Genomic DNA, 14531 nt, shown 5'->3' with positions numbered 1-14531 from the left:
CATGCCATGGGACCCAAATCCCATTAAGCTGGGCAGTAAAAATACAATCTTAAGTGTTAAAGTAATCATATGGATAGGATTAAGTGTCTGATACTAACAACAGAATCAAAAAGGAGTGAATGCTCCAACATGGGAAGCAGTACACACAGTAGACTCATAGAATGACAATCACTTTAAGTAGCACTCTGACCTCAGAATCAGCCCTTAAGGCATTCTGTTCTGGCTGAAAACCCCATGAGAGCATTTCAGGCAAGGAAAGACAAGACACTGTGACAAAAAAAATGTCCTACATGAAGGACTCCAGTGGGTGAGATCCCAGTGGAAATAAGTGATCATCAAATAATGAGGTACTTTTCTCTGAATGGAGGAGAGAACTTCCATTTTGCTCATGGTCTCGTCTAAACACTGACAAAATTTGTGGATTCAAAAGGCTTCCACAGCCTAGGCAGCTCATGTAAAGAGACTCAGGTGATCATTAATGTTATACGTAAGACTGTTAGTTGTGGGGCCGGAACTGTGGCACAGTGGGTTAATGCCCTGGCCTGAAGCATCCCATATGGGCGCCGGTTTGAGACCCAGCTGCTCCACTTCCAATCCAGCTCTCTACTATGGCCTGGGAATGCAGTAGAAGATGGCCCAAGTCCTTGGGCCCCTGCACCCACGTGAGAGACCCAGAAGAAGCTCCTGGCTCCTGGCTTCAGATTGGCACATCTCCAGACATTGTGGCCAATTGGAGAGTGAACGAGCAGATGGAAGACCTCTCTCTCTCTCATCTATGTCTCTCCTCTCTCTGTGTAACTCTGACTTTCAAATAGATAAATAAATATTTTAAAAAAGAGTGTTAATTGTTAACAACAGGAGTCACTGTGCACTAACTTCCCATGCAGGACCTCTGTCCTCAAAGAGTTGTATTATATTTATGTCTAAGTGCTCACAAAAGATTTATCATTCTTGGGTGTTTCTTTAAGTTTCTAAAAAGAAAAAAGAAGTGAAATTAACTTCAAGATGCAATGACTTTGAATAGCCCTTGTCTCAACTTGAGGAACAATATTTGGTTTTTTTTCGTGCAAATTGTTGAACTCTTTACTTAGTATAGAGTTGGTTTTCTGTGTATACAGTTTATTTAAAATGGAACTTAGTGGATAATAGGACTGGGAATGTACAGGGAGGTGGGAGTGTGGGTGGGAGGGCAGGTATAGTGGGAAGAATCACTGTATTCCTAAATTTGAACTTATGAAATGCATGAAGTTTGTATTACTTAAAAAAAGGTTTCTTGGGAAAAAAGATAAATCAAAACCATGAAACTGTTAAGAAATTAAAAAATAAAATAGATGCCAAGAAAAAATATTTATTTATTGGGGCCAGTGTAATGGTACAGTAAGTTAAAGCCCTGGCCTGCAGTGCCGGCATCCCGTATAGGCACCAGTTCCAGTCCTGACTGCTGCACTTCTGATCCAGCTCCCTACTGATGCACCTGGAAAAGCATCAGAGGATGGTGCTTTTTAAAAATAGTTTGTTTGCATATTTATTTAAAAGGCAGAGTTACAGAAAGAGAGGGAGAGAGAGAGAGAGTTTCCATCTGCTGGTTTACTCTCCAAATGGCCACAACAGCTAGGGCTGGGCCACGCTGAAGCCAGGAGCCAGAAGCTTCATGTGGGTCTCCCATATGGATGCAGGGTCTTAAACACTTGAGCCATTTTCTGCTGCTTTCCCAGGTGCATCAGCTGGGAGCTAGATCAGAGGTGGAGCAGCCAGGACTCAACAGTGCTCACATGGGATGTGGGCACCACAGGCAGCAGCTTTAGCCAACACCACAGCACTGGCCCCTGCATACCATTCTTAAATTGAAGATAAAGCTTTTAAATCATAGAAACTCAATTGCCCACTTTCTCAAAAAAGATATAAATTTGTATAGTTACTTGTTTTTCCAACAGGAATTATTGGTTCACTGTGGTAGAATGATCTGGCACTTCATTGAAGTTTTATTGAATTCTTTGATTCTATCTATCTAGGTACATGAGTGTTCAGTTTTTATTGCTGCACTGTAGATATCATTTATAGCCACCGAAACAAGAAATTAGGTTAACCACAGTTCAATTTTTTCCTCACAAAAGTGATGTCTTTTAAACACTGGAACAAGAAATCTATATTTTAGTTTATTATTCAGCATGGCTTCTAGTTGTTTCTATTCTGAATTCTACATTACAAATAAATCAATTGTAACTGTCTCAAAGCCAAAATTACTCAAGAAAAATTTCAGTGGTAGCAAATATTGATCCAATATAAAAAATTAAAATAATTTAAAATTCATTTCTTAATTTATTCCCTTACCCATTCAATTTTAGAAATTAAATAATTCTTCATATGCCTCCACAAATTCTACACCAATAAAATGGAGTTGCTTCATAATTCTTTTATATCAAATTGGGTACTTAAAATGTAGTTATACAAGACTAGCTTATTCAAAAAAATGTATTATGCTCTATAATATTTAATAACTGTAATTCAAACTCTCACAACTTTTAGTCAATATTTATTTGGTGAAATCCAATGAATTTTTATGTTAAACAGTCTAAACTTTCAACATAGTTAAGCTTCCTTTCTAGATGATATTTTGAATGCATCTATAAAATTTTAACCTTAGCTTAAAGTTTGATTCTAAATTTCTTTTAAATCCTAATAACTTTCATATGTAAAGTTACTTCCAAATATCCATGGAAAGTGAAATCAACAGTTAAGTTTATTTGGGTACAAATTTTTTTTAATTCATGCATAATTTTTTTATAATATGTATTTTCCATTAACTTTAGATAGTATCCATATATATTACCTAGTGTGTAGGTTTGTGTACATATTAAATATCTCCAACATATAAAAGAAGCAATTATTATAACTAATTTATTTGTTGAGAAAGTCAAAGATTAATGAGTCATAAAAATTAGTGTGAAGTAGGACAGATAGGATCTGGGCTTCCCAATTCTTAATCAAGTATATCTCTTCTGGTTATTAACAATTCATATTCTAAAATAAATTATATTAATACATTTTCAAAATGAAGACTTGTCTCAGCTTCACAGTACTTGAAGAACACAGATGCTGGCAATGTTCCTTTGTTCACACTGATTCAATTGCTGTAAAGACCAAATTTAAAGCACTGTACATTCCACTCACTGGAAAGCATACTGATGCAGCTGGCCATTTAGAGAAAGGAGAAAGTGCAGGTGTAGCCATCAGTGAAGATGATGTGTACAGATTAGGAAATGCTGAGCATGGAACCTGAAAGAGATACTCAGAAATAATCACGAAGATTCTTCTCATGCACCGGTTAATTACAAAGGCACTTAGGACACAAAAACGAACCTCAGTGAGAAAACAAAGGTGAGAAACAGTGTTGCTGCCTGTCAGGGCCCAGTTAGGGCATAGAGACTGCATGGTGATTTTTGATAGCAATGAATATAGATAACTGACAACTACATATTGAATAGCTCAAAAAGGAAAGAGAGAACTTTAACACAATAGTATCAGCTGCAGAAAGTCACAATCACTGCTAGAGTTGAGAGAACAAAGGGAAATGGTGGGATTATTAAAATGTAAAGCTTAGAGGAGTCTCACGTGACTGGGACCCAAATCTCTACAGGGGGACACACTGATTACCTAGTGTGTCTCTACGGGAGGTGGAAAAGGCAGATTTTTACAAGGCCAGAGACCTTGCAAACTGGATTCAACTGCTGCTACTGGACCCAACCGCCACTGACAAAATTTAAAAGTCCACATTAACTGACAGAAAGGGGCAGGAATCTTTTTCCTCCACCAGCTGTGTGGTCTCCCTGGCACCTCTGTTGTCAGACCTATCATAGAGACAGCGGACTGAACAGAAAGTGGCTTGCAGTGTCTAGAATCAGGGAGCAGGATATAAAAGGATGAGAGGTCTGGAGCTGAAATACTACTTTAATAACTAATACAAAGTTGTTTCTTTCAGATGTGGGGAAGTTCAAAAACATTTGATTGATGAAATTGAATTGAGTCACTGAAGACACTATGGAATAATTACTAGTGTCAAATATAACATTCAACAATTTAAGTATACTAATTCAGGTAAATTAATTTTAACCACAATCATTTGAAATATATTTAATCCCCAGTCCTCAGTTAACAAAACTGAGGTTAAGAAAGTTTGAGTTGACCAAAGCCACATTGTTAGTAAATGGAGATCCAGGACTCAACCCCAGGTCCATCTGTCTCCAAAATGTAAGTTCCAAACATTATTACATGCACCCCCCCTTGAAAGATGAATAGGTGTTTAACAAGCAGAAAATTGGGGGTGGGGGCATGCTGTGGCATAGCAGATAAAGCTGCCGCCCGTAGTGCCAGCATTCCATATGGGCACTGGTTCAAGTTCCTGCTGCTCCTCTAATCCAGCTCTCTGCTGTGGCCTCGGAAAGCAGTGGAAGATGGCCTAAGTCCTTGGGCCCCTGCACCCTAGTGGGAGACCTGGAAGGAGCTCCTGGCTCCTGGCTTCGGATTGGTGCAGCTCCGCCTGTTGCAGAGAATTGGGGAGTGAACCAGCAGATGGAAGACCCCCCCCCCTCTGCCTCTCCTTCCCTTTCTGTGTAACTGACTTTCAAATACATAAATAAATCTTTAAAAATAATTGTGAAAAGATTATTCCAAGCAGAGACAAACAGCCAAAGGCATAGAGATATGAAATAGCCTGACAGGAGCAGGAAACCATAAGAAATTACACCTGGCTTAAATCTAATGGAAAAATAATACAGAGTGGGTGGACAGCTCATCAGAAGCAAAGGAAAGGAAAACTGTATAATCATATTTTAACAGATTGACTTTATCCTACTTGGCAGTATAGAGCCATTGAAAGTTTAAGGAGCACAGCAGCATGATAAGCTTTGTATTTAAGGAAAAAAAAATATTCTTGAAAAGTTGTGAAAGACGTGTTGAACAGATGTCAGGACAGAAGCAGGTAGGCTGGTTAGGAGACTTCTCCCAGAATCCAGAGAAAACACTGAGGCAGCATGAACCAAAGAAGTGTATTGGGAGAGAAATGGATCGACAGGAAAGACAGGGAGGAGGTACAGCACATGAACTTGTGACAAACTGTAAGGGTTGTAGGGGACGATGGAAAGAAAGAAGTGCAAAATGACTATTGGGTTTCTCACTTAGAGACTGGTGCCTCCTGTCTGGTCAGAAAAAGTCTCTCTCCCTCTCACTGTCTGTAACTCTATCTCTCAAATAAATAAATAAGAAAACCTCTTTTAGAACTTCCAGAACTATATTGAATAGCAATGATGAGAGTGGGCATCCCTGTCTGGTACCAGATCTCAGTGGAAATGCTTCCAACTTTTCCCCATTCAATAGGATGTTGGCCTTGGGTTTTTCATAAATTGCTTTGATTATATTGAGGAATGTTCCTTCCATACCCAGTTTGCTTAGAGTTTTCATCATGAAAGGGTGTTATAATGGCAGATGTCCTAAACAGCACTCTGGCCTCAGAATCAGCCCTTAAGGCATGCGGATCCGGATGAAATGCCCATGAGAGTATTTCAGGCATGGAAAGCCAAGACACTCTGCGGGGGGGGGGGGGGGGGGGACCCTAAATGAAAGATCTCCGCGAGTGAGATCCCAGTGGAAAGAACGGGTCATCTGAAGGGAGGAGAGAACTTCCACTTTGACCATGGCCTTGTCTAAATATGATCAGAGTCAATGAACTCAGGGGGCTTCCATAGCTTTGGCAGCTCATGACAAGAGCCTAGGGTGATTACTGATGCCATAAACAAGAGTGTCAATTTGTTAAGTCAACAACAGCAGTTACTGTGCACTTACTCCTCATGTAGGATCTTTGTCCTTAGTGTGCTGTACATTGAGATTTAATGCTTTAACTAGTACTCAAACAGTATTTTTCACTTTATGTTTCTGTGTGGGAACAAACTGTTGAAATCTTCACTTAATGTATGCTAAACTGATCTTCTGTATATAAAGAGAATCGAAAATGAATCTTGATGTGAATGGAAGGGGAGAGGGAGTGGGAAAGGGGAGGGTTGTGGGTGGGAGGGACATTATGGGGGGGAAGCCATTGTAATCCATAAACTGTACTTTGGAAATTTATATTCATTAAATAAAAGTTAAAAAAAAATAAAGGGTGTTGTATTTTATCAAATGCTTTCTCGGCGTCTATTGAGATAATCATATGGTTTTTCTTCTGCAGTCTGTTAATGTGGTGTATGACATTGATTGTCTTGTGCACATTAAACCATCCCTGCATACCAGGGATAAATCCCACTTGGTCTGGATGGATGATCTTTCTGATGTGTTGTTGCATTCTATTGGCCAGAATTTTATTGAGGATTTTTGCATCTATGTTCATCAGGGATGCTGGTCTGTAATTCCCTCTTTTTCGACTGTTCTGAATAGTTTGAGAAGAATTGGAGTTAGTTCTTCTTTATTTTTTTAATTTTTTTTAACTTTTATTTAATGAATATAAATTTCCAAAGTACGACTTATGGATTACAATGGCTTCCCCCCCATAATGTCCCTCCCACCCACAACCCTCCCCTTTCCCACTCCCTCTCCCCTTCCATTCACATCAAGATTCATTTTCGATTATCTTAATATCCAGAAGATCAGCTTAGTATACATTAAGTAAGGATTTCAACAGTTTGTTCCCACACAGAAATATAAAGTGAAAAATAATAGATGATTTTTTTTAAATGATGATGAAATCAGATCAGACCTATTGTCATGTTTAATCCCAGTGAGAGTCAAGTTGGGAATTGATAATTTTTTTTTTACAGAAGATCAGTTTAGTATGCATTAAGTAAAGATTTCAACAGTTTGCACCCCCATAGAAACACAAAGTGAAATATATTGTTTGAGTACTCATTATAGCATTAAATCTCAATGCACAGCACATTAAGGACAGAGATCCTACATGAGGAGTAAGTGCACAGTGACTCCTGTTGTTGACTTTACCAATTGACACTCCTGTCTATGGCATCAGGAGTTAGTTCTTCTTTAAATGTCTGGTAGAATTCAGCAGTGAATCCATCTGGTCCTGGGCTTTTCTTTGTTGGGAGGGCCTTTATTACTGTTTCAATTTCTGTCTCAGTTATGGGTCTGTTTAGGTTTTCAATATCTTCCTGGTTCAATTAGTAACAAGCCCTGCTAGTTACTAATCCAGGGATGGTTATGTAACACAGGCCTAAACAAGTCAACACAGCACATAGCAACCTCTTAGCATGTTACTGAAGTCGATCCAGGGACAATGATGTTCAGAACTTTGATGGCTTGATGGTTGGAAGAGAGAGAATCAACACCACAAAAGGCAAAGTGAAGAAACAGAAACAAACCCCAGATACTTGGTGATGTCACTGGATATTCAAAGACAATTGCAGATTAAGCCAAATCTGGATCAAACCAACTCTGATGCCAACCTATCTTTTGTTAAAACCTCTTTGAAAACATTGTCTGTTCTGAAACATTATAAACTGTTTATTTCTCTGCAATTAATATAATTATATAACCTGCAAGGATTTTTTTTTCTTCTATTAAGAAAGATAATTACTTTAGATCTATTACTTCTTGATATCTACCTGAAATAATGAAAAAAACTTAGGTTCAAGTAGTTAGTATTGAAAATTAAAAGCAATCTTCTTCATTGGAATTAATTGTATTTGTTTACAACTTAATACTGATATTTTTAAGATTTATTTATTTTAAAGGCAGAGTGCCAGAGAGAGGAAGGATAGTTATATTTATATAAGAATTTATATATATATTTAGAAAGAGAGAGAAAATCTTCCACCTGCCAGCTCCCCCTCAAATATCACAACAGCTACAGCTGGGCCTGAAGAAAGTCAGAAGCCCTTTGACCCATGATGTAGGTCTCCCACATGGGTGACAAAACCCAAGTACACAGCCATTATCCATTGCTTCCCTAATACACTAGAAAGTCACTGGATTGGAAGCAAAGGAGACAGGACTCAAACTAGCACTCCATTATGGGATGCAGGCTATCACAAGCTGTGGCTTAACCAGTTGCACTGTAACACTCACAGAGACACTTGTTCTAAAATATTTCATAGAAAAAAAATATAATGATGTGACATTTATATAGAGACTTTATTTCAAGGTCACTGTGTTAAATGTTACTTTTCAAATACATTGTTACCAAAAGTTAAAATTGAGGACAGGGTCCAGCGCCATGGCGCAGGTTAATCCTCTGTCCGCGGCACTGGCATCCCATATGGGCGCCAGTTCGAGACCCAGCTGCTCTACTTCTGATCCAGCTTTCTGCTATGGCCTGGGAAAGCAGTGGAAGATGACCCAGGTCTTTGGGCCCCTGCACCCACATGGGAGACTGGAAGAAGCACCTGGCTCCCGGCTTCGGATTGGTGCAGCTCTGGCTGTTGCAGCCAACTGGGGAGTGAACCAACAGAAGGAAGACCTCTCTGTCTCACCCTCTCACTGTCTGTAACTCTATCTCTCAAATAAATAAATAAAAAAATAGAGGACAAAACTTTGAAATCTTAAAAATTTTATTTCAAAACCTCCAGATCCAATCATTCACATTAAAAGACTTGTGTAATCTCATTAAGTCATCTAACTCATCTTCTCCTTGATTGACAGGATAGCAACCAGTCTCCCTTATATTAAATTAGGGAAAACATCCTATCTTGCTTTGAGATGAGCAGGGATTATTTTTCGCTAGCAAAATTCCATAGTATAAGGGAGGGAGACTTCTCACCTCAAACACCATATTCCTTCTCTCCATGGCTTCTTCCATAATACTACCTCCTCCTCTGCCCATCACACTTTGACCCAATCAGTTTAAATGAGCAATTCAGCTTGCCAACCCATTTAAAATTTCCATGGTAGGAAATAGGAATAAATGTACATAGCTGAACTAAGTCACAAATACTGCCTCATTTGATTTTATTAATAAAATACCATTTTGAAAATTTGATTCAGAAAACATTTATGTAACAGAAAACAACTACCAAATGGCAATAGCAAATCCTATCAATAATTATTTTGAATGTATTAAACTCCCTAATTAAAAGTTTAAGGAGAACTGAACAGATTTTAAAAAAATAAGACCTACTAATATATTGATTACGATAATTTCATTTTAGATTTACGGATATACATGGACTGAAAGTGAAGGGCTGAAAAAAGATATTCCATACAAATGGTAATCAAAAGTGAGCCAAGGTGGTCATACATACAAGGAATCTTCAAAAGATAGTGGGAAATGCACACTCTTTTTTAATTTCATTTCTAGGAACTTTTTAAAGTATGCTTGTATATCATAAAAAATTTGACTTCAAAAATTCAAAAATTGTCAGAAGAGACAAAGGACCCCGTATAATGATAAAATGATCAATATACCAGTAAGATATAACAATAAATACATATGCCCAATATTGGTGCATTGAAAAACATAAAGCAAGCATTGATAGCATTTAAAGAAGAATTAGGCAGCAAAAATATATAATAATGAGACTTCAATACTCTATTTTCAAAAATGGACAGAATATAAAGAAAGATTACTAGGACAGAGAACTTGAATAACACTACTGACCAAACGGACCTAAAAGATACATAGAGAATATTTTACTCAACAGCAGCAGAAAACACAGTCTTCTCAAGTTCACACAAATATTTCTCCAGGATCGATCACAGGGTAGGTAATAAAAAAAAACTTAACAAAATTAACAATATTGAAATCATATGAAATATCTTTTCTGAGTACACTGGAATGAAACTAGTAATCAATAGCAAACAGGAAACTCACAAATATGTGAAATTAAGCAATCCCTTCTTAAGTAACAACTAGGGCAAAGGAGATACCAAAAAAATAAATTAGAATATACTTCTACCCAGATCAAAATTAAATACAACATACCAGAACTTAGTGGATGCAGTAAAAATGGTACTGACATGGAAGCTCATAAGAATAAACAAATTTAAAAATAAGATATCAAATAAATAACCTAACCTTATACCTCAATGAACAAAAAAAGGCCAAATGAAGCCTAAAGGTAAGAGAGAGGAAATAAGAAAAAAGAGGAGAAAAAATTGGAAAACAGCCAAACAACAGGAAAAAAAACTGAAGATTTTTTTAGCCATACAAAGTTGACAAACCCTTAATTAAAATAAGATTAAAAGTTTCAAATAAATAAAACCATAAATGAGAGGACAACATAACTGATGTCACAGAAATAAAAAGCAATCAGAAAAGACTAATGTGACCAATTACCTACCAATAAGCTAAATAACAGAGAAATGTAGAAATTCATAGAAACACACATCCTACCAAGAAAAATCATATAGAAAGACTGAGCAGACCTACAACTAATATGGTGGTGATCAGTAATCAAATATCTCCCAGTAAATAACAGCCAAGAACCTATGCCTTCCCTTGTGAATACTGCCAAACATTTGAAGAAGCATTAACCAGTTTGTATGAAATTCTTCCAGATACATAAGAAAGCATATGTGCAAACTCATTTTATGAGTCCAAAGCCAAAGACACCACAAGAAAAGAAAACTGTAGGCCAAAAATATTCTTGATAAATACAAATACAAAAGTCTTCAACAAAATTGTAGTAAATTGAATCTAACAGCATGTTAAAAGGATCATACATCATGACAACTGAAATTTGAACCTAGAATGCAAAGCTTATTCAACATATGAAAATTAATTAATACACTGAATGGTAAGTTTTTACTTATTTTTATTTGTTTCAAAGGCAGAACAAGGTGCGGGGGAAGGAGGTAAAGAGATGCATCTTCTATCCACTGGTTCACTCCCCAAATAACCACCACAGCCAGAGCTTGGCCAGTCTGCAGTCAGGGCCCAGAACTCCATCCAGGTCTCCCAGATGGGAGGCAGAGACCCAAGTATTTCGAAATCATCTGCTACCTCCCAGGGTGTGCATTAGCAGAAGCTGGGTCAAAAGCAGAGGTAACACTTAATCCCAGGCACTCCAGAATGGGAAGCAGCCCTCTCAAGCAGCAGCTTAAACCACTGCACCACAACTTCTGCCCCCTGAATGTTATTTGAATGTAACTTTTACCACAACTTATGTTGAAATTTAATTGCCACTGCAACAGTATTGAGTCGTGGGACCTTTAAGAAGTGATTACATTATGAGGCCACTGCCCACATGAATTGATTAATGCTGTTCCAGGAGTGGGTTTCTAATAAGGGAGTCTGTTCCTAATAAAAAGGATAAGTTTGGCTCCAGTCTCTTTCAGGCTTGCTTGCCCTTTACCACATTATGATGCAGCACAAAGGCCCCTGCCTTGGTGCCAGAATTGTAAAGTAGCAGGTAAAGCCACCACCTGCAATACCAGCATCCAATATAGGCATTAGTCCCAGTCCCAGCTGTTCCACTTCCAATCCAGCTCCCTGCTAATGACCTAGGGAAAACAGCAGAAAATGGCCTAAGTACGTGTGCCCTTGCCACACAGATGAAGCTCCTGGCTCTGGGCTTCAGCTTAGTCCAGCCCTGGCTATTATAGCCATCTAGGGAGTAAACCAGCAGACAGGAGATCTCTGTCTTTATCTCTTTCTCTCTCTCTCTCTCCTCTCTCTCACACTCTCACTCCCTCTCTCTTCCCCTCCCCCTCACTCTCCATATATGTGTATATGTGTGTGTACATACATAATATGTAACTCATCCTTTCAAATAAAATTTTTAAAGAAAAAAAAAGTAAAATTGTCCTTCTTTGCAGCCAACATGATCTTATATATAGAAAATCCTTAAAAATCCATTTAAACACTGTTACAACTAATAAAAATTCAGCAAAGTTGGATACAAAATCAACATTTAAAAATCAGTGACATTTCTGTGCAGTAGCAACAAACTATTTGAAAAGAAATTAAGAAAACAATCCCATTTATAACAGCAACAAAAAGAATAAAATAGGAATAAGTTAAACTAAGAAGTTAAAAGATCTGCACAACAAAAGCTAAAAAACATTGATGAAATAAAGTAAGCAAGACACAAATGAAAAGACAGTCAAATTCATATATTGGAAGACTCAATATTGCTAAAATGTCCTTATTACCCAAAGTTATATACAAACTTAATGTAATCTCGATCAATATCCCAATGGTATTTTTTATACAAACAGAAAAAGCAATTCTAAAATTCATTTTGAACTCAAGAGATCACAAGTAACCAAATCAATCTTGAGGAAAGTTAGAGGCATCATACTTCTGGATTTCAAAAATATTACAAAGATACAGAATTATACTGGTATAAAGACAGATATTTAGGCTAATGGAAAAGAGTATAGAGCTAAGAAATGAATCCATGAATATACGGTCAACTGATCTTTAACAAGGGCATTAAGAATACATAATGGGGGAAAGGAAAGTCTCTTCAACAAAATGGGATATACAGATACAAAAGAATGAAACTGGACTCATAATGTATAGAAATCAACTCAAAATAAATTAAAGGCCTTAAAAGTAAGACCCAAAACTGAATAGTTCCTAAAACAAAACATGTGAAAAGCTGCATGACATCAGTCTTGGTAATGATTTCATGGTCATGACATCAAGAGTACAATTACAGCAAATTACATACAAATGCTACATCAGCACAGCAAAGGAAACAACAAACATGCTGAAAAGGCAACCTATGGAAAAATATTTGCAAACCATGTATCCAATAAGGGGTTAGTCTCCAAAAATAAGAAATGCCTATAAATCAACCACAAAAAAACCTACCCAATTTTCAAAATGGGCTAAGGCCTTGAACAGGTATGTCTCCAAAAACATATAAATGGCCAATGGGTATTTGAAAAAATGTTCAACATCACTAATTATCAGGGAGTGCAAATCAAAAGCACAATGAAATATTACCTCATACCTGCTAAATCAAATTTTTGTATCAGGACAAAATTTGTGGCACAGTGTGTTAAGCTGCCACTTGGGACAACTATAGCCCATACTGGAGCGCCTGGGATTGAGTCCCACCTCTGCTTCTCATTCAGTTCCTGCTAATACACACGCTTCCTGCAACAGCACACCTGCTAATGCCCAGGAGGCAGCAGGTGATGGCTCAAGCATTCAGTTCCTGCCATCCACGTAGGACACCCAGATGAAGTTCCTGGCTCCTGGCTCCTGGCTTCAGCCTGGCCCAGTTTTGGCTGTTGTAGGTACTTGGAGAAAAAAACAGTGGATGGAAGATCTCTCTTCCCTTCCATTCCTTTCCATTCACCTTCTCCTTCTCCCTCACCACACACACAGACACACACACACACACACACACACACTTGTTCTCACTCTTATTCTGCCTTTCAAATAAATAAGTAAAAAAATTTTTCTAATGAATTATCATGTTAACGTGATTTAATACAGAGAACAGATTCCATGTACTTCATAGACATAATTCTAAGAATATAAGTATTAGGAAGGATGTGGAAAAGTTAGAGACCCTGCACACTGGTGGTAGGAGTACAAAATGAGCCAGTGCCGCGGCTCAATAGGCTAATCCTCTGCTTTGCGGCGCCAGCACACTGGGTTCTAGTCCCGGTCGGGGTGCCGGATTCTGTCCTGGTTGCCTCTCTTCCAGGCCAGCCCTCTGCTATGGCCCAGGAGTGCAGTGGAGGATGACCCAAGTGGTTGGGCCCTGCACCCACATGGGAGACAGGAAAAGCACCTGGCTCCTGCCATCGGATCAGCGCGATGCGCCGGATGCAGCACACCAGCCACGGTGGCCATTGGAGGGTGAACCAACGGCAAAAGGAAGACCTTTCTCTCTGTCTCTCTCACTGTCCACTCTGCCTGTCAAAAAAAAAAAAAAAAAAAGGAGTACAAAATGGTGTAGCCACTATGGAGAATGGAGGTATGCTACAGAGTGTCCTCAAAAAATTAAAAATAGGGAACGGCACCGTGGCTCAGCAGGTAAAGCCACCACCTGCAGTGCCAGCATCCTATATGGGCTGGTTCAAGTCCTGGCTGCACCACTTTCAATCCAGCTCTCTGCTATGGCCTGGGAAAGCAGCAGCAGAAGCTAAAGTCCTTGGGCCCCTGCACCCACGTGGGAGATCTAGAAGAAGCACCTGCTCCTGGCTTCAGATCGGCCCAGCTCCAGCCATTACAACCATCTGGGAAATGAACCAGTGGATAGAAGATTCCTCTGTCTCCGCCTCTCTATAACTCTGCCTTTCAAATAAATAAATAAATCTTAAAAGAAAATTTAAAATGAAACTGTCATTGACTGCATCACCAGCATCCCACATGGGCAACTGTTCATGTCTTAGTTGTTCTACTTCCAATCCAGCTCCATGCTGATGGCCTGGGAAAAGCAGTGGAACATGGCCCAAGTTTCCTCATCTCAGGATAGAGACCCCAAAGGAGACTTCTCTTCCAGCCAGCTCCAAACTTATCTGCTCATTATCTCTCCCCATAAACATTTGAATTCTCCATTTTACAACATTGCCTCCTAAGTCTCTATAGATTCTTAAAAATGGCAAACTATTTTTTTTCTCCAGAGTCT

This window comes from Oryctolagus cuniculus, chromosome 12 (genome assembly GCF_964237555.1).
Source record: "Oryctolagus cuniculus chromosome 12, mOryCun1.1, whole genome shotgun sequence".
NCBI lineage: Eukaryota > Metazoa > Chordata > Mammalia > Lagomorpha > Leporidae > Oryctolagus > Oryctolagus cuniculus.
This window is presented reverse-complemented; position numbering follows the sequence as displayed.